The sequence below is a fragment of the Triturus cristatus genome, chromosome 2_2 (genome assembly GCF_964204655.1).
Source record: "Triturus cristatus chromosome 2_2, aTriCri1.1, whole genome shotgun sequence".
In the NCBI taxonomy this organism is placed as follows: Eukaryota; Metazoa; Chordata; class Amphibia; order Caudata; family Salamandridae; genus Triturus; species Triturus cristatus.
The window spans coordinates 540857163-540883039 of NC_140582.1; the positions used below are offsets into that span (position 1 = coordinate 540857163).

The 25877-nt window shown below is 43.3% G+C and overlaps 1 protein-coding gene across 1 annotated transcript in view; it reads left to right on the forward strand.

Moving 5' to 3' along the window:
• The window catches only part of MND1 (meiotic nuclear divisions 1), a 440846-nt gene that overhangs the window by 390608 nt on the left and 24361 nt on the right, over positions 1-25877 (forward strand). The window lies entirely within an intron of this gene.

Consider the following 25877-nt stretch of genomic DNA (forward strand, 5'->3'; position numbering starts at 1 on the left):
TAAACCAAGTCACAATATTTAAGCAACAAGTTTCGGGGTGAACCGGCCAGAAGGGCCAAGTCCAACAGTTACCTCTTCCCTAAATTTTGTACAGGAAGCATGTTCTTAGGCCATTCGCTAATGTGACCTTTAGAGGTTTCCACCAACAGTTGCCAAGGTTCTGGCGGGGCAGCTTTTCAGAAGAGAGCAACCTCTTTAGCTCCTTTTTTGTGTGTGCCCCATGACCTTAAGGAAGCATGATACACTGAGCCTATATTTTGAAGCCATGAGAAATTCCCACATAGCACCAAGATTCCATGACCCCACCACTCCATCTGCATCAGTAGTATAGGAAAAATAAAGCGTCAGTAGCTTCTTACATTATTCACCACAAGAATAGACAAGGTTTTACAGGCAACCATTGAGGCTGACATATTTTGCACAACATGTCAATTGAAACAATGGATTGGGATGCAGCCGTGAGGGAATTCCAGCATTCCATCCATCACTTTTTTGTTTTAATTATAATATTTTTATCGGTAGTCAATGCACATGCAGTAAACACCCAAGCACACCCATGTTTCCATCCTGGCTTTCCCTGCTCCCCCTCTCGGCTCATATGGCGCAAATTACTAATGTGGACGCTCCCGGTACCTCCACCGGCATGGTTACTTTCTTCCCCTCCTTTAGCAGGGACTGCATGGTGGGGGTCTCTCATCCTGAAGGATCGTCTGAGCTGCCCACCAGTGGTAGGCCCTCCATTGCCCCCAAACTTTTCCAAATTTCTTGGGGCAGCAGCGGCTTTTGTAAATAACTCTCTGCCTCCATACACCTATTCATTCCCATCTCTTTGTGTTTTTGATGCCCTAAGTGTGATGGGTATGCCCAGACAGGGGTCCCCTACCCACTGGGTCTACTGGATTCAAGCTGTCCCTAGCTGATGAGCCCTAACCAGGCCGAAATAGCTTCTATAGTTGTCAAAAAAGTCTTTAGTGCTTTTGGCTGATTAGACCAAACCCCAAGTGAGCTCTTCATGCTTGTGACACATAGCTAAATAAATCAGTATTGCATAATCTATAACTTAGGTAAGAGTCCCAGTACTACTACTCCATGGTTACTCAGCACAACAGTGCTTGTAATTAATTAGTTCTTGAAGTTTTATATACCGCTACATGTTGTCTTTTGGTAAATTCACAGCGCTAGCCAGTCAAAAGAGCATCTTGATTGTTGGTAGGTGTAGTTGGCATACAATTGGGCTCTTTGATTGCCCATGTCCAATATTTGACAGCACACTCCTAAACAATTTCATTCTAATACAAGCCTGAAACTTTCAGTTGTCCAGAGTTTTCTGAGCTGCACATAATTGGCTTCAGCTCTTAGGGTAAGGGCAAATTGTTTGAAGTATCGTATGTGCAGTCCAGGATGGATTTGAGGGCGGGGGGTGTTGCAAACGTTCTTTTCTCTTCCACCGGCAAGTGCAATAAATTTAGAATAGAGTGAAACATGAGGTTTTAAGAGTGTTGGCCATGGAGAGAGGTGAAAGTGCCCTGAAAAACCTTCCTTTCTCTTCCACAGGCAAGGGTGGTAGATCCTAGAAGGGAGTCAAGTGTGAGGCTAGGTAACAGAGGGTGACACGTGTATACTAGCTACCGTTCTCTTCCACACAGAGAATCAGCACTGAAGGTCAGCCAATGAGTATATTAATTAAAAAAGATTTTCACAGAGGATTTGTGATTTGGGTTTTGTAGTCCTGCCACTTTCTTGTTTGATTTACTGAAGTGAATGACATGAAATCTGTTGAATGCAGACTTTCTTCTATAAGAACTGCCACATTATACCCAACAACTGTAAGATCATGCTAGAGTCACAGGTAGAGCAGAGGCAGAAATGAAAAGACATGTGAACTTCATGTCTAGTCTTTCCAGACAAAATTAGTCCATCACAGTGCTTGTCCTATATTTGGATTTAGACATAAAGTTCTTCAGTTCTACATTCCTACATTGTTCAGCCTTGTGAACAACCTTTCTAAGGACATCAATGTGCTCAATTTTGTAAACATAAACAAAAAAAACATTGTGTATCCTCCGATTCATCGCAGTTCTCCCTTTTTTTCCATGTTCTTGACAATGAATAATCTCCTGACAAAACCTTGAATAACAGTAAAATAACTTCCTTTCCATACCTTTCCTTAATAATGTAGTCAACTCCTCTTTCAGAAAGTGGGCCTTTTCCTTGTGTAATTATAGCTGTCCTGGAAAAGAGCTGTAGCTCTCCTGGAAAAGAATGCTAGAAGGAGATTGCAGAATTCTCCAGCTGCACCCTGAAATAGCCTAAAACGTCCAATGGTTCCCTGCGTGAAAGCCCATTTGTGCAAAGCAAAAAAGTTTGTCTTGCCAATGGAACATGCATAGGTAGTAATTAAAGGACTTGAGGCCATTGAATGTGGTTTGAAAGGGTTCTACACTTTCTCAGTAAGTTCACTGGATGATTAAAATCTCTGAAGCCAAGGAGACAATGTGCCCCTTTGACACCACCTTGTGCAGCCCCTGCCTCTGTAGTGGTTGCTTTGAGAGAACCCTGGAGCCAAGGGCACAGAATAATCAGTTTGATTGAAAGTTGTCCTTGAAAAGGAAGTTGGGAACACAATATTTCTGAAGACAATGCTTTGTTTGCATTCTCCAGTAAACACAGAGGCCTCTTTGACTTTTGGCTGACAGGTTGTGGCACATACCGTATGCTAACTCTTTTGAATGTTCCTGTATAGTGGTAAGTGAGTGAGTGTAAGTGACTGATTCAGACATTTTGTGAAGTCTTTGCCAACTAAGGCAATACACTTTGGTTCCAAGGAATAAGCCCTCTCTGCTGTAGAAACTAGGTCAGACCAAAGAGGCTCTGCATTCATAAAGTTGTGACAATGTGGCTTGGTGAAGTGAGACTATTGTTTCATCAGAAATATTCTGAAATAGGGATCCCACACCCTGGATAGCTGATAGCATCTGTGGAAAAGGTGGTGTGGGAACTTGTTGGGCGCTCCACTTGAATCATTATTACTCTGCTCAGATAGTGACAATGAGTCTTTAACATCTGATTTTTGGAGCGTACTCTATCATAAACCCAGAACTGATAACCAAGTAAACTTTTTTAGCACTTGAACCTCTGGTGGCCTTAAGCCGACTTAGGGAGGTGGTGTGGAGTAGAGACTCGGAACTCAATCTGCAAATAACAGCATCCAATAAATCAATTTCCAATTGGTGCTTTTACTTGAAATGACAAATACTTTTATCATGACACTCAAACAGGTACAGTACACAAAATGCTAAGGACACAATAATGCACACAGTTATACTTGGGGAGCGTTAGAGAACCAGTTGGTCAAGACTTAGGCTGTTCCAAAACTCCAATAGGTAAGAGTGTCATAAGGATACAGTCAATGCAGGATAGGGAAGGGTGCCCCCCAAACCCTTGGGATTGGTATGTTGTAGTCTTCTGTCACTCTACTGGGCTTGTACTTAACCCCCTCGTCTCCAAGATGGATATGGAATGGTTATATAGAAACCTAATTGTCAGTTGCTGCCCTGCACCATCTCAGTTACAGATTGTACTTTTAAGAAGTCCAATGTGGGATTGGCCTGCTTTTGCCGAAAGAGGGTTGGTTTTGCGGCTCTCCTCCTGGTGTGTTTCCACGTTCAAACCAAAGGGATAGACCCCACTGACCCTGCTCCAGCCCTGTCAACTCCAGTAACATCTCTGTTAACCACTGCTGTGGCGCTTTCAATTAGGGGAAGGTGGGGCTGCAAATGTAGGGAAGGCAACACTCCAATCACACATGTGACCGGGTTATCTTCTTACGTGGCTCTTCTTCAGGCCCAAACTGAAGCCCACAACCGAACGGAACAAAAATGCCCACCTATTGTCCCAGTGGTGATGAAGTCAGTTGTGGTAATGTGACCACAGAATACGGTTACAATCTTTCATAGGACCAAGCAATCACAGGCGCTTTGTGATCTTCAGGTAACACTGCTTACTGAGGTTGCGATTCTTGTCAGCATCAAGGCACTTTGTGGTTTTGTCTGTCCTTTGTAGTGAAGGTGGACCTAGCCTGCCACCTCTCTGCGGACCATTCAGGGGACATGCTCCAAATGCCCTCACGCATGTACAGATTCAGGGGGTAATCAGTCTCGCATTGGGACACATTGCAGGGGAAACTGAGAAACAAGACGTTTTGTAGACCCTTCCCTAGGCTACGATGGGCAGTTCTTCCTGCACTGCTCCTCATTGTGATCTTCATCTAGGAAGCTTGTTCTTCATGGATGGGTGTCGCCAACACCCCTCGTCAGCAGTAAGTGGGCTCCTTCCCTAAAGGTGGTTTCAAGACAGCTCTTTCTGGCATATTTCAAAGCTACCGCGTTTCTATCCTCAAACTTGGTACAGGGAGTTGTCAGTTTCCAACCCCGAACCTTGGACATTGTTCTTGGTCTCCACTGGTGTGACCCCTGGCCATGATCAATGATAAATCCTGGCACAATGCCTTGAGGATGATGCCCCATACCTACACTTAGTTTAACGATCGAAATTGTGTATACCACAGGTCTAGCTCTGGGACAAGTTTCAGGCAGGTGCCGTCTTTTTACATGTTCCTCCTAGGATGGTCAAGCAACAACCTTTGTCCTCTGGCATTAGAAGGATGAAGGAGTGGGAATGAGAGTTCCCTGTCAGGGAGATTCAAAACAAAGGCACAAAAGATAAAGACTTCCTCAGCTACCTCTCAATTTATTAAGCAACGATCATTCCCATACGTTAATGGGGCCCTCTGTCTCCTATCCTCCACAACCTAGTGTCTGGTCCATTTAAAAGAACCTCAAGGATGCTCTTGAGAATTCATGCTATTCACCCTGCTTTCTGACTGTCAGGGTTCTGTAAAGCTTCCATCTTAGGTACCATTCACATAAAGGAGATCCAAAATCGATTACTGGGCACTAACAGTACACACAGATTTCACACTTACCCTGCTACAAATACACAAGGTAAATCCATATTACTTCCAAGTCCCATCTAGATGGAGTTAAGGACCATCTTGTACAGGGCTTGCAAACAGATTTAAGCAGCAGAGCCCAGTGTACAACTCTCCTTTTGACGGCCACAGGTAAACGATTACCTAACCTGCAGGTATAATCAGTTACTGCCATTAATGTTAGTCTCCCTTAGCTACGCTCAGTAAAGCAGTTGTGTATTAGGTGTTTCCCTCCAGACCTGAGAACCCAGCTCTGAGTTTCAAAGCTTTTCAACACAGACCCTCAGCATACATGCATGATTGTCACAAAGCAAAAAGTACCCAACCACTCACTGGAAAATTCATTGCAGGAGTGCTCACTCTCCCAAGCCACGAAAGGACATTTTCTGTCTAACCAGAAGGGGTGCTTCTTTTACGCATATTGTTTTTGTCATTTTTCATACACTACTTCTTTCCTGGTAGCCATTTTTACCCCTTAAGTTGTGATACCAAATTAGATAGGGCGATCCTCATAAGGCTTTTAGGGGACTGTGAACAATCTTCACCTACTGACTAAATGCAGGATGAAATGGCAGAAACATTGGCCATGGACGACTTGTTATCTTCCTCCACAGAATATTTTTGTTGGGGCAAGTGATGTGGTTGACTCCTCTTGGTATATCATCCTAATCACATCCATCCAGAGCACTGCAAGCTGAGGGGAAAGAGAGTAATAAAATGTGGTTTTTTGAGTAATGTTTGATTGGAAAGCCATTTTAGGTGAGAGTGGAAGGCTCATCTAGTAGAACACTCGGTATTGCACCTCAACCATTTCTAGGGAGCTCCTACAGCTCTTCTCTTTCCTTGCTCCCTTTCTACCCTTCTCTGATCCATTGTGCCCTATCACCATGCTTTCTGCTACTTTGTCTCTGCCTCTCTCTCCCATTGACAGTGCTGTACACCAAGGTTCAAGTGCTTGTTTTCAAGGGTGCGATTCAGTAAATATGAGAGGCTGCACACCTCGGCAGTGGCAACCTAAACACTTAACCTACTATTACATGGAGAGCACTGTGATGCTGCACCATGGAAAGGCTATCACTCCAGAACTCAGTTGTGACCCATCTGTGGCAGGAAAAATCCCATGGCATATTTTTTTTGCCTTTGTACGTTCTCATAGAGAAGCACACAGAGCTAAATCCCAGCACAAATACCACAGGAGACCAGCAGCTTAGACAGCACCCCTCCAGCTAATTGCTGCAGTGAAAGAACCACATCAGGCTTTTTTGCCAAGAATGTCAGTGCCTTTCTGTGTCTTCTAGTGGCCCTTCCCCATACCAGATCCTACCACTAGCGATTCCACGATTGACTTGGTCGGTCTCCATCACTAGTGTTTAGTGAAGGTTTGGGGCATTCTGTACCTTTGGAAATCTTTATAAAAACTCTGAAATCCTGAGCTATACAGATTTGTTTTAACTGCTCTGACTGGCTCTGGGTGGATGACTTTGTTAAATTTATGAAAGCAGTTTCACAAAAAAATTAAAAGTGGTGATAGGAATCCCACGTAGTGCTTAAGACTTCGGTCAGCCCAGAGGGTTGCTATGTGTTCGCCAAATTAAAGATTCATGGTAGAGTTTTATGCATAGGTACAGTATATGCGCCCATGGGTTCGAAGCGTGCCTTCCTTCTTCAACTCATGCAATTATTGATGGCGATAGATACCGTCAACATCCTTATAGGCGAAGGTTGGAATTTGGTCCAGGATGCAGTCTTAGAACGTACCGGTCCAATTGATGTATCTGTTAATGTGGACAGAGCCCTCCTACGAGATCTTGTGGCTGATCATGGCCTCCGTGACATATGGCGTCTTTTGCCTCCTACAGGACAGGAATACACATATTTGTCCCCAGTCAATGGTACACAATCCTGGTTTGATTTTTTTTTTTCTTGATGGACCACTATTTACTTCCTGTTCTCTGCGAGACCTTAATATTAGAGGGTGCCCTTTCGGACCACTCACCCATTACCCTAGAGACTGATCTGGGTCTGTTGCAGTCAATTCTCAACCCCTGGCATCTCAACCTATCCCGATACAACCACCAGGTAGACAAGGCACAGCTTACAGCCCATGTGCATACTTACTGGGAGAACAGGATTGGTTAGTTTGCCTCTGCCCTGACATTGTGGGCAGTAGTGAAGGCAGCAATCGGGGGACAGCTGATGAAGGGATACAGCCCTGTCCAACAAGCAGAGGGAGGAGCATCAGAAAGTATTAGAAGCGGATTTAGCCCACTTCACGCGTAGGACCACCGTTCTACTATCACCAAGTGCAGCCATGAGAAGGCGCTGCATAGACCTCAATACCCTCTTCACCCCCAAAGCTGAGTATTCACTACAGAAGCTGACATACCAAAACTATGAACAGGGAGAGAAGGAGGGTGTCATTTGGCAGCGCAGCTCAAGTGGAGGAAGGCAGGAATGACCATTCCTGCTATCATTACCGACTCTGGGGTGCTGGTCACTAAGCCACAGGAGATTTCAGATGTGTTTGCCTCCTATTACAAGACCCTCTACTTATTCGGAAATTGTTCAAGAAACAGATCAGATAAACACTTTCCTGGAAGGTATTCACTTACCTTGACTCTCAGAGGACGGCAGGCAGCTGCTTCAGGGCGAGATCACCGAGGAGGAGATAGAGCAGGCCATCTCAAGTTTACCCTATCACAAACACAAAGCCTCGGGTGAGTATGGTTTCCTGGCAGAGTTCTATATATGGGCCAAATCCGAGGTAGTGGATCTTCTCTATGGGGCCTTCACTGAGTCTGATTGCTTGGGCTCCTTAGGTATATTGTCCAACAGGGTCTGATTTTGGTCCTACCCAAACCAGGAAAAGATCTTCTCCTTCGTGGAAGTTATCGATTCATATCCCTGCTTAATGGTAACGTCAAGGTATTGGTAAGCATTCTAACAACTCACCTTAAGTGAGTCCTTCCCTCTCTTATTTACCTTTCGCAAGTGGGGTTTGTCCCAGGCTGCACATCACACAATCATCTCCACACGCCACCTCCTGCGGTCTGGCTAGCAGCGGACCTTCCTGGTGAGGTCTTGGCACTGTCATTGGATGCAGAAAAGGCCTTTGACAGGATGGAATGTGACTCTTTGTTTACCACACTTTTCAAATTTGGCCTTGGTGAGGACTTCATCTCCAGAGTTAAATGGCTGTGCAAATTCCCATCGGCGCAGGTCAATTGTGGAGGCTTTCTTTCTGAGCCCTTCCCAGTCCGTAGGAGTACCAGCCAAGGTTGTCCACTCTCTCCCCTGTTTTTTCTCCTTGCAGTGGTACCTGATGCAGTGTCCATGCGCCAATCAGATAGAATAATAGGTATTCCAACGCCGGAGGTCCCTTGACATTTTACTTACTTTGTCTGCCTTACCTTCCTCTATCCGTGAGGTGTTGGAGACTATTGATGCCTTTGCTGCAGTATCTGACTACAAGGTGAACTGGAAAAAGAGCAAGGCCTTGCCAATGTCGCGGATTACCACCTGCACCGCCATAGCAGATTACTCATGTTATTGGAAAATTCCTGCCTTGGGTATCTGGGTATTCTAGTAAATAGATGCCTAGAACGCATGGTGGCATATAATCTGGACCCATTAATGGAGCAAATGCAACTGGACTAAACAAAGTGGTCCCACCTACATCTGTCTCTCTTGGGACGGACTGAAGCAATGAAAATGGTTACCCTTCCCTGAATCACGTACATGTTAGGCATGCTTCCCCAATTAATACCCCTCTTGACCCTCTGTCAGATAGATAAGACCATTAAGGTCTTCATCTGCGGCTCAGTGAGACCTTGTCTGGCAATTCAAAAGCTAATTGCCCACAGATCAGCAGGCGGATTAGCCCTGCTGTCTGTGGAACATTATTGTTTAGCCCTATATTTGACACTAATGGCATACATGCACCACCGGGTCCAAGACCCTCCGTTGTGGGTTATGTTCGAACGCAGACTCCAGGAGGCATCGTTGGGATGACAGACTATCTTCCGAGCCCGCTGCTGCCGATTTCCCCCAATCCCAAGCTGAGAGCCACGTACGCTGCCTGGATGTGGGCCCACAAGATTTTTTCGGTAGACGTGCATCTTCATGACAAAGCTCCCATCTGCATTAATGCAGGCATTCACATAGGAGGGACCATGCTTGACTAGGGCCCTTAGTGCAGAACTGGGAATCTGACTTTTATGCACTTGATCTCTGGTGGTGAACTCAAGTCCTTTGAGATGCTACAGGACGAATTTGGCTTGTCGCATACCCAACAATGGCAATATATACAATTGCGTCATTGTCTGCTGAGTAAATTGGGTCCTCAACCCTGGACCATTCCCTGTTCCCCGGTGCTTTCTTACCTCAACACTTGGGGTCAGTTTAAAGGCATGATGTCTGTATTATATAACGATAGCCACCTGATTTGTAATATTTATTCTCAGCCACAATTGGCTAGCCTCAGGATACCTGGCAGGCTCGTCTACAAGTGGAATATGAAGAGGAAGACTGGAGAAAACTTTTGGAGGCTTTCGAACGAGGAGCCCGTGACGCACGGATGAAACACAGTCTTTTTAAGATCCTTCAGGCTGGCACTGGAATCCGCTCCAGGCTGCAGGGTTGCTCACTTATTCTGCCTTTTGGCAAATTAATCATGTGTCCTGTGTTGTTATCCATATTTTGCTAGACTGTCCCATCATACACCCCTTCTGGATGTCAGTAGACTACACTTCTGGAATCTATGAATTTGCCCTCTCCACTTCCGGAACTTCTAGTTCTCCTCCATGACTTATCGGTCATTCCCGAATTGACCCACCAGGCTTGTTGATTGCTAGTTACTGCCCTTACAGCTGCCAAAATCTGTATTTTGCGACATTGGCGCTCTCTACAATTGCTGTCACATGGGGAATGGCTTGAGGAGATGTACAAGACCACATCATATGAAAAGATCATTTACAATTTAATGGATATAGCAGATGCTTTTCTTCATATATGGTCCCCCTTTTTGCAAGATGCTCCCCTTTACCCATAGTTTGCTTAGACTCTTGCTTCTTCCTCATTACCATCATTGTACTCACTACCCCTCCATTCACTTCCCCTCTCTTTCTTCCCTGCTTTGTATTTTCCGTCTTTCTTCCCTTCTTTCTCTCTGCGCCCTTCTTCCCTTCCTCGCTTTACTTTCTTCCTTCTATAGCTTATTCTGTCACCCCTCTCTTCCCTTTTCTATCTCTCTTCAATATTATATATAAGTATTGTTTGTATTGGTGCATGTATCATAATCAACGTTTATATCTATATGGGTATACACTGGACCTGTATGTCACTCTATTTGCTGTTATTTCTCAATTCTTAATTTCATCAATAAAATAATTGATACGCCCAAAAAAAAGAAAGTGGCGATAGGAGGCGAAATAGATGAATATTTGATTAGTAAGTTGAATTTATGGTCTTTTAATGTTTGACTATTGAAGCAATGAAATAACTCATGAGCTCATGGTTACACTTCACAAACATCAACTAAACGTAAAGGGACAATAATAAGCTTTGTGGGAAATTGATAGTGTTATTTTTAAAAGTTTATATTTAAGCAGTGGGGTGAAGTTGCATCCGCGATGGCTGCTCTCGCTTAGAGCTTAGTGTAGCCCCACAGGGTGACATGGCCATAGAGCCTGACGCGATGAGGGACTGTGGCACACAGGGAGCTTCCAGGAGCTGACTGATGAAAAGGGAGAGCCTCAGGCAGTAGCTCTTCGGGTTTGTGTAATGGATTCCAGCGCCTGGTCACTCTTTCTTTGAGATGTGAGTATCTTGTCTGCCCCTCATTTTACTTTCATGGACAATTATTAGGACCGTGATCTATTACCGGTCTTACAAATTTGTATGCACTCAGTGGGTCATCATCATGGTCGTGGGGATGATTTACTGCATTCCCGTGGAGCCCATGTACGATGCTGTATTTGTTATAAAACATCCCCATGAGTAAAATACATCAGGCTCTTGCTGGCAACAGACTATTAATGCTCAGACTTTACTGCTTGCACATGGTGCACATTGGTTCAATCCCACCACTTTTAAACACGTACGTTTATGTTTTGCTGTCCCACAAAATACAGTGACATCGGATCCCAGTGACAAGGACCACGCCAGGCCCTTCCTTTGAAATCTAACCTACTACATGCTTAAGCCTTAATTGTCATGACCATTTTTCTTTTTTTTTTTTTTGCGGTGGCTGAAAATCAGAAGTCTGACCACACCTCAGATGCTCCTGCCACAATGTCCTAGGGAACTAGGGAACTGACCTCACTCTGGATGACCATGGCTCAGGGTTAGAACAGTGGACTCTGCTGAGCCATTTGCTTCAATCTTGCGTTCTTCTGATTCAGGTTAGACGCCACAAACAGAAGACTGGAAACCATGGAAGCTCAATTGGACCACATAAATTACTCACTCAACTGGGGCCAAGAACTCTAGAACATGCATAGAAAAGTGACCAATATGGAAGACAGTCAAGACAGTGTCAGAATCCTAGTTGCTTCAAAGAGTCAGGAAAAAGATGACATGCAGAACTTCCTGACAACGTTCACCCCAGAATTGACACACTTAACCTTCAACACTCATCTAAGAATTCCAAAGGTCACCAAGTATACTGTCCAGGTGGCCAGTGAACTGAGCTTCACCAAGATTATTTATTGTGTTTTTTTTCAGGCATTAGTAAGCTAGACTGTAGCAAAAAGAACAAAGGTTCAATTCTGTATAGGTATCACGAAAATATTTGTTTTGGCAGACTTTTCACAGGATATAGCCTTGAAACATCCTTGCCCTTAGACCTCCACTGAGGAAGTGATACGTCAGATATAGCCTGCTGTAGTCTGCTACTATGTTAATCACAATGGCAAGCATAGATAGTTCCACAACCCCAAAGACTTGGAAAGATTCTCGGAATCACTGGAGTTGTGCGATGGGCACTACTAATTTGTGCAGTAGTGGTTCCGCAGGAGACGTGCGTTATCCATTGCTCAGAACAAAGACAACAAAAATGCCCCAACCTCACATTCTAAGAGGGAATGATTAGAGTCTGTCACAAGAAGTAGGAAGGACAGAGACACCTCTGCTGGTGGACACCAGGGTGGAGACAAGTCTAGGTAACCCTGTGCCAAATTTCCCCCCCCGGCCCCAGTTAAAGACTAAGTATCTTTCCCTGTCTTTCTGACCCAAATTCTCAGTGGCCAAGGTGCCTGTAGTGTTCTGTCTGACAACTGTATGCTATGTTCTGAAAGCTTTACAGGTTTACAAAGTTTCAGGGTGGATGGGACATGAAGATGGGTTGGGTGTCAAGTAGGGGTGAGCTTCCTTTTATTACACTCCATAATGAAGTCCTCTTTCTGTTAGATGCTGCAGCTCACAGTGCAATGGAGTGTGGGATCACTCTGCCTGTTTAAAGTTTAGGTTAGGGATTGGTAAGGGTTTCCCCGTGTCTTTAATCCCCTGTGTTTAGTTCTCTTCGATTTCCCCGTATGTTTACCTTCAACATCTCTGCTGATGACCACCAAAACTCACACACCTTTTTAGCATTGTGCTTTTGTTGGGTGCACTTCAGTACTCTGATGTTTTTGCCTGGAATTGTGGAATCTGATCCTCTGAGTCCAGCTGGGCTTTACTTCCACTATAGTTGTCTACTGGAGATTTGCACCATTAGTGTCCTCTGAATCAGACACTTTGTTACCACTTCTTTGATGGTGCAAGGCTTGTGCTATAGTTGGGTGACATGAGTGTTAGACCTAACGCTCAATTTTGCTCTTGAGGGGTACTGAGATTTGCTACCTACACTGTTAAGGCGTTCAGTGGCACATTGTCTGACAAGCCTAAAAAAATCACTATTTTATATCTTAATGTGGACAGTCTTATTCATCGTATCAAGAGAAAGAAAGCCATCTGTTTCCTGGCCTCTAAAGAGGCGGGCATAGTTTGTTTCGTGAGACACATCCTCAGTCTAGTAAATCAGACAAACTGAGCAGAGAGTGGGTAAGCATGTTATTGTATATATGTAACCATGGTGCCAGTAGGGCCGTATTTTGACTCGACAACTAGTCTCGTACCTTAGCTTGACTGTGACACTGTGAATCAGTGATGTACAAGGAGGGAAGGGTGACATCACTTATCCAGATCTCTCCTGGTTCAGATTTAACACGAGGTGGGACCCCAAGGACTTCTGGAAGTTTGCCAATATACACATGCAGGGTAGGAGACTAGTTGTAGATTCAATATATGACTCCGCTGGCACCAGGGTTGATTTCTTACTGCCCTTTCAAGGACACTGACCAAATTTGGCACAGCTAAAGTTTCTTTTAGAGGGAACAGGAACTTGACAATCAACATAGTGCTTGACAGATCTAGGTGACCAGATATGGTCAGTGGTAGGGTCAGGGGCCTCCTGACAGACATGATGACTGACCACACACTTCAGGAGGTGACAAAGATTATTAATTTGTCATAGATTACTATTTGACATCTGGCTCGTTGGTGCCAAATGACTCTGACTGTAGGATCCTGGAGGGCAGTATAGCAACCCTTTCTATAATAAGAGGGACCCCACACTGCAAGGGGACAGGGTGGTACTAAACAGTGATTTAGACAATTTTCCCAGTTGGCAACAATATACAAGCTAACTCAGAGACTCATCTATCAAGCTGCACAACCTTTCAACCAGCATCCAATATCACTTATTCCTCATGAACGAGTACCACAACAGATTGTGAAAAAATGCATATGATTTTATTAGTACAAATCTCTATCATATAAAAATTACTTGTAATTCAGACAGTCAGTCAGTCAAATAGCTTTATTTCGATAACTAGTATCATAAAAGCAACTTCATTCATACAAGCCAAGAATAAAAGATAAGAGTTATCATAAAAACAATAAAAAAGTAAATATATACATTCCATCCAGGGACAATATACAAAAGATTGATCATTTTGTTAATAAATATTAGCAGCAATACAGTAATCCCTGGGCCAAGATGGGAAGTTCATTTGTACATTTAATAAGTTTGAAAATACAATTTAGTAAATGAGATTAATTAAGAAAAAATAAGAACATACATCTTTTAAAAGCTATCTGATGGCAATATAAGAATATATAAAGATACATTTGCATTGTAAATTCATACCTCCCTGCACAAGAATTTGGACCTGACAAGCCAAATACAGCCGAGATACTTTGCCACACCACAGACTAAGAGAGCTTTTGGATCTGATTTCAGAATCCGCAGGGCAACACTATGATCCGAGATGCCCAGATATCTGCAGATTGGTTTTAGCCATCTCGATCTGGCCCTGGAGTATGCTCTGCATGCGAACATGAGGTGGGCCACACTCTCTTTTGGTGGCGAGGTGGATTCCATTTTGCAGTTAGCTCGCAAACTAAGAGGGAGCCAACCCTAAACTGTATATAGAGTGCCCTGTCTCTTGGGGTCCGAATTAGATCTAAATATGGCTCTAAAAATATGTGCTGTTTGAACTGGTAAAAATCATCTGCCATCCTGCCTGCACTAGGGTTACTGAGTTCCTGTGTATCCACCCAAGCCCAATATACCTTTTTAAGTCCATCCTTATTGGTGGGTTCTGGCCCTCCCAAGAGTCTCTGAGACCTAGGGCAAATACTAATTTCTTAACTTTGTTAAGCCAGCTGACCCTGTGGTTGCAGTCTAAACTAATTACTTCTTTAAATGCGGCGGCATATTTGGCGAGTTCAGCAGTTCGCAACAGGCGGGCCCAATAAAGCAGCGGTCTTAATCTGGCAATGTCTTTGTAAGAGCGTCTTCCATGTCGCTCATCAGGGGCTTAAGTGGGACATTTCGGGGGAGGCTCACTAGCTCTCTCCAAAACTTGTGTTCGGATCTGCAGATCTCTTGCACATTGTTAAACCCCCACAATTCCGCACCATAAAGGGCAGAACTGCCTTTGCAGCGTAAATCGTTAGCGCTGGGGCAACAGGTCTGCTCTGTGCGGAGCGATGTTGTCTGCCTATTGCCCCAGCCACACGTTTATGATTTAGGATCATCTTGTTAATGTGGGGATTCCAGTGCATTGTTTCGGAGAGTCGACTGCCCAGGTAATCAAAAGTGCTGACTCTTTCCAAGCGCGTTCCACCCAAAGTAAAAATGTGCCTAAAGGGCTTGTAGGGGTTTTATGTCATTAATTTAGTCTTTGTAGTGTTAATAATCAACCCCATTGAAGTGCAAAAGAGCTGAAACCTGTGTAAGAGTTTTTGTAGCCCGGCCGGGGTCTTGGAAATCAACAACATATCATCTGCGAACAGGAGTGTGGGTACCCTATCTCCTGCCAAGGCCAGGGCATCAGCCGGAATCTCCTGAAGAAAAACCAACCACCCCATTCACATATAGAGAGAATAGGGTAGGCACCATAACACAGCCCTGTTCACTAGAATCCTATCGTTTTTTGCTCTTGTGACCCCCACCTCACTTGAGCATAATTGCCCTCATGCAATCGGACAAGCAGGTTCAAAATAGACATGGGAATACCCATCTCGCACAAAATTTTCCATAGTTGTTCCCGGGGGACCAGATCGAAGGCAGTCTTCAAGTCGATGAAAGCAAAATAAAGACTGCCTCCACCTATCCCGAATACCTTCCAATAAATGAGGAGCAATCTGAACCCTTGGTCAACTGTCCCGGTTCTGGTCCTAAAACCCGCCTGGTATTGGGAGAGGATATTCTCATCCTCAACCCAAGAGTGGATTCTCTGCAGCAGCACCCTACCAACTACTTTTTGGATAGCATCAATCAAGCTAATCGGTCGGTAGTTGGCAGGGTCCTCCCTAGCTCCCTTTTTAAAGATAGGCACTACTTCGGCACCCTTCCACGATTCGGGTATAAGGCACCCTTTAGAGATGGAATTAATTAGGAGCATGATATATTTCGCCCAATCACTTGTGTTCACTAGAAGTAAGTCCCCCGGAAGACCATCCGGTCCAGGGGCTTTTGACGGTACAATTCCTTTGATTGCCCCTTCTACTTCATTTAAACTAAAGTAGTCACCGGTGATTAGCGAGGAGCAGGGAATTGGCTGATCGCGAGGCCCTCCCTGGTATATTATATCTGTCCCCGTGTATAGTTTTCTTAAATGGTCGAACCAGTCTAGGCTTGATATATGGTTGGAGATTGAATCGGTATCTTTCCTATTAGTCCCCGTAACAAGATTCCAAAATAAATTAGCATTGTTTGCTAAACTAGCATCTTTAAGGTTCTGCCAGTGGGATTCTTCCCACTGTGGCTTTGCGCAGTGCAACGCTACTTTATACTCCTTCCTGGCAGATTGCACGCGAAGACAATTTTTGCTTTTAATAGCTAAGGTTAGGGCTTTCCTTTTTTGTCTACAGGTTTTTGTGAACCAAACCTGCCCGCTTTTTGGACGTGCTTTTTCGGTATTACAACCAGGAGCTATTTTGGAAAAAAAAAAAAAACTACTGTTCTCATGTAAATATCCAGGGCTTTCTCTGGGGCATCGGGATTAAGGGATGCCTCCTGTAAGTCGGCTATGCTGACTACCAGGGCTCGATTAATTCCAGCCATTTTTTATTCATTAACCGCAACTTTAAAAATTACTTGTAATTGTTTTTCTCTTTATTTTTCTGCATTAAGATTCCTTTAAAAGGTTACAAATATATATTCCACTCCAATTGAATGCAAAAAACAAATTTGCACTCACTGTTTTTCTCAGAAACAAAACAACAACACAAGGGAGATTAATTAACACACATCAGTTTGTCTATTGAGCATCTGCAGATCTGCTATTACTTTTAACAGGGATCCCTGATTCTATCCATTTATCATGTGAAATTTCTCTGTATACAGCGGATTCTGCAATTATTTACGTTGAGGCGTTTCAGTGGAAATGATTTGCAACATCTCCTACTTTTTTGACAAACCATCTAGATATGATATCTACAGGACAATCTTGATCCTAGTGTTCTCAAGGAGTTAACATCTTTTAATAGAAAATCGTCATAATAATTTCATGGGATACATGGGAAGTGCATCTCTCTCCTCCACTAATTACCTGCTCTGCAATTAATAATTACTCCATTCCACCCACAGACCGGAGCCATAGTCGGAAACATTTGCTATCTTCCTTTCTCTTATGAATGGTTCCTGCCAACACGTTTATTTCTGTTTCCAGGTTAGAGCTCCTGGGTATAGAAAGTCCAGCCATCCCCCAGAGGGAGTTTTTCACTACCTTCAAACTCTCCATTTGCACATCTCCCAAGTTCTGATAAAAAAGCGAACTTTTTGGCTTGGGTTTGCTTATATATTGTTCCTTACGGCTTAGAAGCAGTATAGCAAACCACTCCCTGATACTACTCATTCGCTCCCTAGGTTTTAGGTTACCTCATGCAAAACTGTGGCAAATGAACACCCCTAGTAACGAGCACTCTGAAGAGAAAAATATCAACAAACACCTATCTGACTTACATGTCCACAATGATGGATTGGTCCAGCCAGACCAAATACTGTGGGCGGGAAGGAAGACGTGCCTGAGGGGGTCAACGATATGCAACTCTGTGTAAGAGGAAGGATGCTTACCGCAGGGCCACCCTAAAATGTCAGATCTGGCAGCCGAATATTAGACGTCCTTCACCCCAAACCTGTCTTCTGAGAAACTTGAACTCCATGCACACTTTACCCGCCTAGCTGAAATCGCTCTGTCTTGGCCGAAATGGAGGCATTATGAAAGTGGGCGGAAACCTAGAAGGCTACGGGCAGCATATTACACCAACAGGAATCATCTACAATCATAGCAATACGATCTAACAAAGATGAATTACTCACCCTCGCTCTGGGCATAACCAAGGAGTTTGCACAGTATTTCAGAGCCCTTAATAGCACAGACAGAGTGTCAGCAGAAGGGTTGAAGGAAGACTTCCTAACAGATTGCAAGGTGCCAGCATTGCCTACAAATCTCAAAAATGCCATGAACAGCAAAGTCAAAAAAGACAAAATACTGAAGGCAGTTGAGGACAAACAGTCCAGGAAAGCACCTAGGGACCAGAGTTCTTATTATATTTTAAAAGATCCACAAGGCCTAAACTTTGCCATTGCATTGTAAAGTGTTTAATGATGTGAAGTCACTGGGATCTCTACGCCTTGAATTCAATGGGGCAATTGCCTCTCTCATTCAAAAACCTGGGAAGGACCCACTGTTATTCTCGAGCTACAGTCCTATCTTTCTCCTCAGCACTGACATCATGATCTCACCAGGGTCCTTTCCAGTAGACTGCAGTCATTGATACCACTCCTAATTCACCAATTGCAAGTGGGGTTTGTCCTATGCCACTTCTCTGGAGACAAAACCAACGAAACATATTGTCCAAACTGAGAATTATTAGACAACAATCCCTTTTAATAACTCCTATCATGAAAGGTAAAACGTGAAAGGAGGGCTTTAAGAATTGCCTTTTACTCAGAAAAACATTTATTATTTATTTATCATTTTTCTCATTTGTGCGCTCAACAATTATTCATTGCGCATTTGCTTTTTACAAAATACGACACAATATACAGATAAGTACACTAGACAGAACAAAACAATGTTAATCCCCTAGGGGTTTTAAACTACATTCATTCATCAAACATTCTTGGCCTATCCATTCATACATATAATCGACATACACTAGACAAAGCGGTCCTAATGACACCTCTCCTTTTGAAATGAATTATTTTCCAAACTCTATATATGTTCTGACATTTTCTCTTTTTTTTTATATACAATGAAAGAACTAAAAGAACATTTTGAACAGAGCTTTTCAAATGGATGTAAAAAGGACCGAACTGGTCGACGCGTTTCGAACCTCTATCTTTATGAGGTTCTCCTCAGGACCAACCAATTTCTGTAACAAAAAACAAAACCCTCTTTAGATAGTTGGAACAACTTGGGAACTCTAGCAAGCCACCATCAGCGACTGAGCAAACCCACCTTAGAAAAGTATGTCAATGTGGAACCTTAACCTTCATTAACCTTCAATAACTCAAACAGCTTGCACTGGGGCTGCAAAAAACAAACAAATAATTCCCACTCATATCATCCTTCTTTCTGTCAAAGACATTTAAAATGACAAACATAGAAACAACTTGATGTCCATTTTGCTCACCCTTCGACGTGAATCTGTTGTCTTAATGGGACAGCCAAATCCTATAAAAAGTTATAGAATAGCATCACCAGCAAATAAATGGATCCCTCCCGACTAACTCTTTAAATGCATCCAAAATTGGCTTACCCAATTGGGAGACGGCTGTCTCCTTAGTCGGCTCCCTCGGTGAACAAAACCTCTTTTCTTCCTAAGGGTGAAAGTGAACACTTTTTGATATCCTCTTATAGTCTGAAAATACTGCGGGTAAATAAAGCCATTGCGTCCCAGACGCGGTCGCTTACCTATGTAAGTTGGCTGGGTGCGTAGTCGTGTCTCTTTGGAGTCCCGTGCCAGCAGCTGAAACCAAAGACGTGAAATATCGCCATTAGTTAAATTCGGCTTGTGATATCCATGAAGTTTGCTAAGATGTCAAAAAGAATTCATTGCCCGCTTACCGAGATTTCTCCACTGATACAGCGTGCCGCGATTCCGTTAGTCTGTGAGCGGTGCTTCAAGAATGAACTGGATGGTGTAACGGTTGATTCCTCCCGGGTCATAAAAACCCCATTGGCTCATGGGAATTGTAGTTTAATCTGCCGATAGTTCAAGGCGAGATGGGAGATGTGGTTTCCTACTGAAAGAATGATTGCCTAGCTTTCTTTGTCAGTATCTCAATAGGAGGATACCATCATTGGTTCATCAAAGGGTACACATGGTGGAGAAGAGCCTGTTATGCTTCTATGGTCTAATCACACAAATGTACGCGTTGCATATAAGGACGACCGCCACTAAGGGCATCATCATGTTGTAATTGGTCTAAAGATCTCTGCTATCTCATTAAGTCCATTGGTTGTCGTGTTAAATTTCATAATGAGAAATGCCTCACGTTGGCTCAAGAGCCTCTCCAAATCACCCCCACGGGGGTCTTTCTCAATTTTGGACAGCACTGTCCATTTGAAGTCTTCCTCACTGTGTATTTTTGTGACCCAGTGGCTAACTAGCGGAGCATTTTCCACTCGTCGTCGAATCCTCGACTTGTGCTGAGTGATGCGCTGCCGAACCTCTTGAGTGGTCTTTCCAATATAAAGTTTTGGACATGGGCAGGTTACTGCATAAACAACATTCCTGGTTCTGCAGTTTGTAAACATATTGTGCTTCCAATGGATGTTGTTAAACATAAAGACATCTCCTTCAATGGTTTGCTCACAGCAAATGCAAGTCCCACATTTGTGGTGCCCTACAATTGGTGGTAGGGCTAACATACTTCTCAGAGTCGGGGTCTGCTGTTTTGGTAAAGCTGCTCTAACGATATAGTTGGCTATGCTTTTTTCTTTTTTGAACGCAAAAAGAGGTGGAGTAGAAAAATCCTCATGGAGATCTTTAATCAAGTGCCAGTTGGTGAGGATCAGTTTTCGAAGTTGATGCGTGTTAGGGCAAAACGTGGTAACGCAAACTGGCCTCTTAGCCATTTTCTTTGTTTTTTGCTCCAGAAGTGTTTCCCTTGGAGTCCATCATGCTCTCTTGAGGGAGTGTTTGAGTAACTTTTTCGGATACCCCCTCTCCATTAAGCGATCTTTTAGTTTATTCGCATGAGCAAAATATTCCTCTTTTTTTGAACAATTCCTGCGGATCCGCAGGAACTGGCCATACGGCAGATTCTGTCTCAGACTTCGAGGATGGTTGCTGGTATAATGGAGCGCCTTGTTCCTGTCGGTTGATTTCCTAAAAAGTGTGGTTTCTAGCTGCCCATCCGATACCTCCACTTTTACATCCAAAAATGTGATTGATTGATTTGATGCCGAACAACTGAACTTGATGTCTTTAGATCGTTCATTGAGCCATCCCACAAACTCATCTAGTAGTTGTTGTGTGCCAGACCAAATTAGAAAGATGTCATCTATGTATCGCATATAGCTAGAAATGTTTGCCGAATACGGGTTGTTGTTATATATGAAATTATTTTCATATAGGCCCATGAATAACACCGCTAATTCTGGGGCGAAAGGACACCCCATCGCCACGCCTCTTGTTTGGAAGAAGAACTGTGAATCAAATGTAAAATAGTTTTTAGACAATGAAAATTTGGCGAGTGCCAGGATGAATTCCATGGGTACTTGAACCGGCTGTTCTCTTTTGCCTAAGAACCACGTTAATGTCTCCAATGCTTGATCCTGGGGTATTTGGAGAAAGATGCTTTGATGGACCTCAAGAATGACAGATCAGTAGTGGTCAAGCAGGCGGATAAAGGGGGTGCAGTGGTGATTTGGGATGTGAATAAATATAAGAAAGAGGTGTTACGTCAGTTAGAAGATGCTGACTGTTATCATAAAATTTCCAAGGATCCAACAAAGGAATTACAAAACCAACTTTTCCTAATCATCGAGGAAGGGTTTACACAAGGTTATGTTGGTCCCAAAGAACGAATTTTTTTACAGAATAAGAACCGGAGAACACCGGTTTTTTATGTTCTGCCCAATTTACACAAAAGTGAACTTGACCCCCCTGGCCGACCAATAGTGTCGGGGTGTGAATCACTTATTGAACCAGTCGCTCAATATATTGACTTCTTCCTAAAACCTTTCATCAGTGAAATTCCGGCCCACCTGAAAGATACCACGGCCTTTCTAAACAGAATAGCACCCGTCCGGTTTGACAACACAAGGCAACTGATGGTCACACTGGACGTGGTGTCGCTTTATACCCAAATACCCCAGGATCAAGCATTGGAGACATTAACGTGGTTCTTAGGCAAAAGAGAACAGCCGGTTCAAGTACCCATGGAATTCATCCTGGCACTCGCCAAATTTTCATTGTCTAAAAACTATTTTACATTTGATTCACAGTTCTTCTTCCAAACAAGAGGCGTGGCGATGGGGTGTCCTTTCGCCCCAGAATTAGCGGTGTTATTCATGGGCCTATATGAAAATAATTTCATATATAACAACAACCCGTATTCGGCAAACATTTCTAGCTATATGCGATACATAGATGACATCTTTCTAATTTGGTCTGGCACACAACAACTACTAGATGAGTTTGTGGGATGGCTCAATGAACGATCTAAAGACATCAAGTTCAGTTGTTCGGCATCAAATCAATCAATCACATTTTTGGATGTAAAAGTGGAGGTATCGGATGGGCAGCTAGAAACCACACTTTTTAGGAAATCAACCGACAGGAACAAGGCGCTCCATTATACCAGCAACCATCCTCGAAGTCTGAGACAGAATCTGCCGTATGGCCAGTTCCTGCGGATCCGCAGGAATTGTTCAAAAAAAGAGGAATATTTTGCTCATGCGAATAAACTAAAAGATCGCTTAATGGAGAGGGGGTATCCGAAAAAGTTACTCAAACACTCCCTCAAGAGAGCATGATGGACTCCAAGGGAAACACTTCTGGAGCAAAAAACAAAGAAAATGGCTAAGAGGCCAGTTTGCGTTACCACGTTTTGCCCTAACACGCATCAACTTCGAAAACTGATCCTCACCAACTGGCACTTGATTAAAGATCTCCATGAGGATTTTTCTACTCCACCTCTTTTTGCGTTCAAAAAAGAAAAAAGCATAGCCAACTATATCGTTAGAGCAGCTTTACCGAAACAGCAGACCCCGACTCTGAGAAGTATGTTAGCCCTACCACCAATTGTAGGGCACCACAAATGTGGGACTTGCATTTGCTGTGAGCAAACCATTGAAGGAGATGTCTTTATGTTTAACAACATCCATTGGAAGCACAATATGTTTACAAACTGCAGAACCAGGAATGTTGTTTATGCAGTAACCTGCCCATGTCCAAAACTTTATATTGGAAAGACCACTCAAGAGGTTCGGCAGCGCATCACTCAGCACAAGTCGAGGATTCGACGACGAGTGGAAAATGCTCCGCTAGTTAGCCACTGGGTCACAAAAATACACAGTGAGGAAGACTTCAAATGGACAGTGCTGTCCAAAATTGAGAAAGACCCCCGTGGGGGTGATTTGGAGAGGCTCTTGAGCCAACGTGAGGCATTTCTCATTATGAAATTTAACACGACAACCAATGGACTTAATGAGATAGCAGAGATCTTTAGACCAATTACAACATGATGATGCCCTTAGTGGCGGTCGTCCTTATATGCAACGCGTACATTTGTGTGATTAGACCATAGAAGCATAACAGGCTCTTCTCCACCATGTGTACCCTTTGATGAACCAATGATGGTATCCTCCTATTGAGATACTGACAAAGAAAGCTAGGCAATCATTCTTTCAGTAGGAAACCACATCTCCCATCTCGCCTTGAACTATCGGCAGATTAAACTACAATTCCCATGAGCCAATGGGGTTTTTATGACCCGGGAGGAATCAACCGTTACACCATCCAGTTCATTCTTGAAGCACCGCTCACAGACTAACGGAATCGCGGCACGCTGTATCAGTGGAGAAATCTCGGTAAGCGGGCAATGAATTCTTTTTGACATCTTAGCAAACTTCATGGATATCACAAGCCGAATTTAACTAATGGCGATATTTCACGTCTTTGGTTTCAGCTGCTGGCACGGGACTCCAAAGAGACACGACTACGCACCCAGCCAACTTACATAGGTAAGCGACCGCGTCTGGGACGCAATGGCTTTATTTACCCGCAGTATTTTCAGACTATAAGAGGATATCAAAAAGTGTTCACTTTCACCCTTAGGAAGAAAAGAGGTTTTGTTCACCGAGGGAGCCGACTAAGGAGACAGCCGTCTCCCAATTGGGTAAGCCAATTTTGGATGCATTTAAAGAGTTAGTCGGGAGGGATCCATTTATTTGCTGGTGATGCTATTCTATAACTTTTTATAGGATTTGGCTGTCCCATTAAGACAACAGATTCACGTCGAAGGGTGAGCAAAATGGACATCAAGTTGTTTCTATGTTTGTCATTTTAAATGTCTTTGACAGAAAGAAGGATGATATGAGTGGGAATTATTTGTTTGTTTTTTGCAGCCCCAGTGCAAGCTGTTTGAGTTATTGAAGGTTAATGAAGGTTAAGGTTCCACATTGACATACTTTTCTAAGGTGGGTTTGCTCAGTCGCTGATGGTGGCTTGCTAGAGTTCCCAAGTTGTTCCAACTATCTAAAGAGGGTTTTGTTTTTTGTTACAGAAATTGGTTGGTCCTGAGGAGAACCTCATAAAGATAGAGGTTCGAAACGCGTCGACCAGTTCGGTCCTTTTTACATCCATTTGAAAAGCTCTGTTCAAAATGTTCTTTTAGTTCTTCATTGTATATAAAAAAAAAGAGAAAATGTCAGAACATATATAGAGTTTGGAAAATAATTCATTTCAAAAGGAGAGGTGTCATTAGGACCGCTTTGTCTAGTGTATGTCGATTATATGTATGAATGGATAGGCCAAGAATGTTTGATGAATGAATGTAGTTTAAAACCCCTAGGGGATTAACATTGTTTTGTTCTGTCTAGTGTACTTATCTGTATATTGTGTCGTATTTTGTAAAAAGCAAATGCGCAATGAATAATTGTTGAGCGCACAAATGAGAAAAATGATAAATAAATAATAAATGTTTTTCTGAGTAAAAGGCAATTCTTAAAGCCCTCCTTTCACGTTTTACCTTTCATGATAGGAGTTATTAAAAGGGATTGTTGTGTGGTAAATATTTCATTACCGGTACTATTTTTTATGCGGTAAAATCTAGTAAGAATAACTCAGTATAAATAAGAGGCAGAATCCGTGGTATTAGAGGTTCTGAAAGGCTTTATTCCTCTACAAAGGACTTCAAAAGCGTGATCGGGAGGTTGGAATCCACCCTGCTCTACGGGAATGCTTTTACCTGGATTAAACTGACAACATATCATACAGGTACGTACTTTCTGTTTGGCTGCTGCTCGCAAGTGTTTGTTGAACCAAATGTGTTGAATGCTGTCTAGCATAGCTTTTTCTCCTAGGTGCGCTGGACTATGTATTGTGTTAATGATGACTTGAACCATGGAGTCGGGAAGAAACCATATAGATTTTCCCTTCGTCATCCATCCTTGATCCGTTTGGATCCCTCCTAATTCAGTCCATTTCTTTATTTCTTCTGGTGTAGCATGTGTCTGTATGTCAATTACATCAAGGGCGGGATCCTTAACTGTCATGCAATGTGTTGGTGTCGGAACTATTGTCTTTGTCGTGTCAGTTGTATGAGTCTGGTTCTGAGCAGTCTGTTTAGCTGTTCTGTCAGCTAGGTCGTTACCCTGAGAAATGATGTCGGTAACTTTTGTATGGGCTTTGCATTTCATAATCGATATTGCAGTAGGTAGATGAATTGCGTCTAATAGAGCTTGAATGAGGGGTCCGTGTTGGATGTGGGCACCGTGAGAAGTTAAATAACCTCTCTCTCGCCACAGTACGCCGAAGTCATGGACGACTCCGAATGCATAACGTGAATCTGTGTATATGTTGACTTTCTTATTTTTGGCTTGAATACAGGCTTGTGTCAGAGCGATGAGCTCGGCTGCTTGAGCTGACAGAGTGTTAATACAATTTGTTTCAATGACTTCAGTGTCTGTTGTGACTGCGTAAGCGGCCACTAACTCTCCTGTACTTGTTCTCATACATGAACCATCTACATACAATGTCAGGTCCGGATCTGATAAAGGGATATCTGTCAAGTCTTGTCTGGGTTTCGTCGTGATAGTAATGACTTCAATACAATCATGTGCTAATGGATCTGTTCCATTTACTGGCAAAAGTGTGGCAG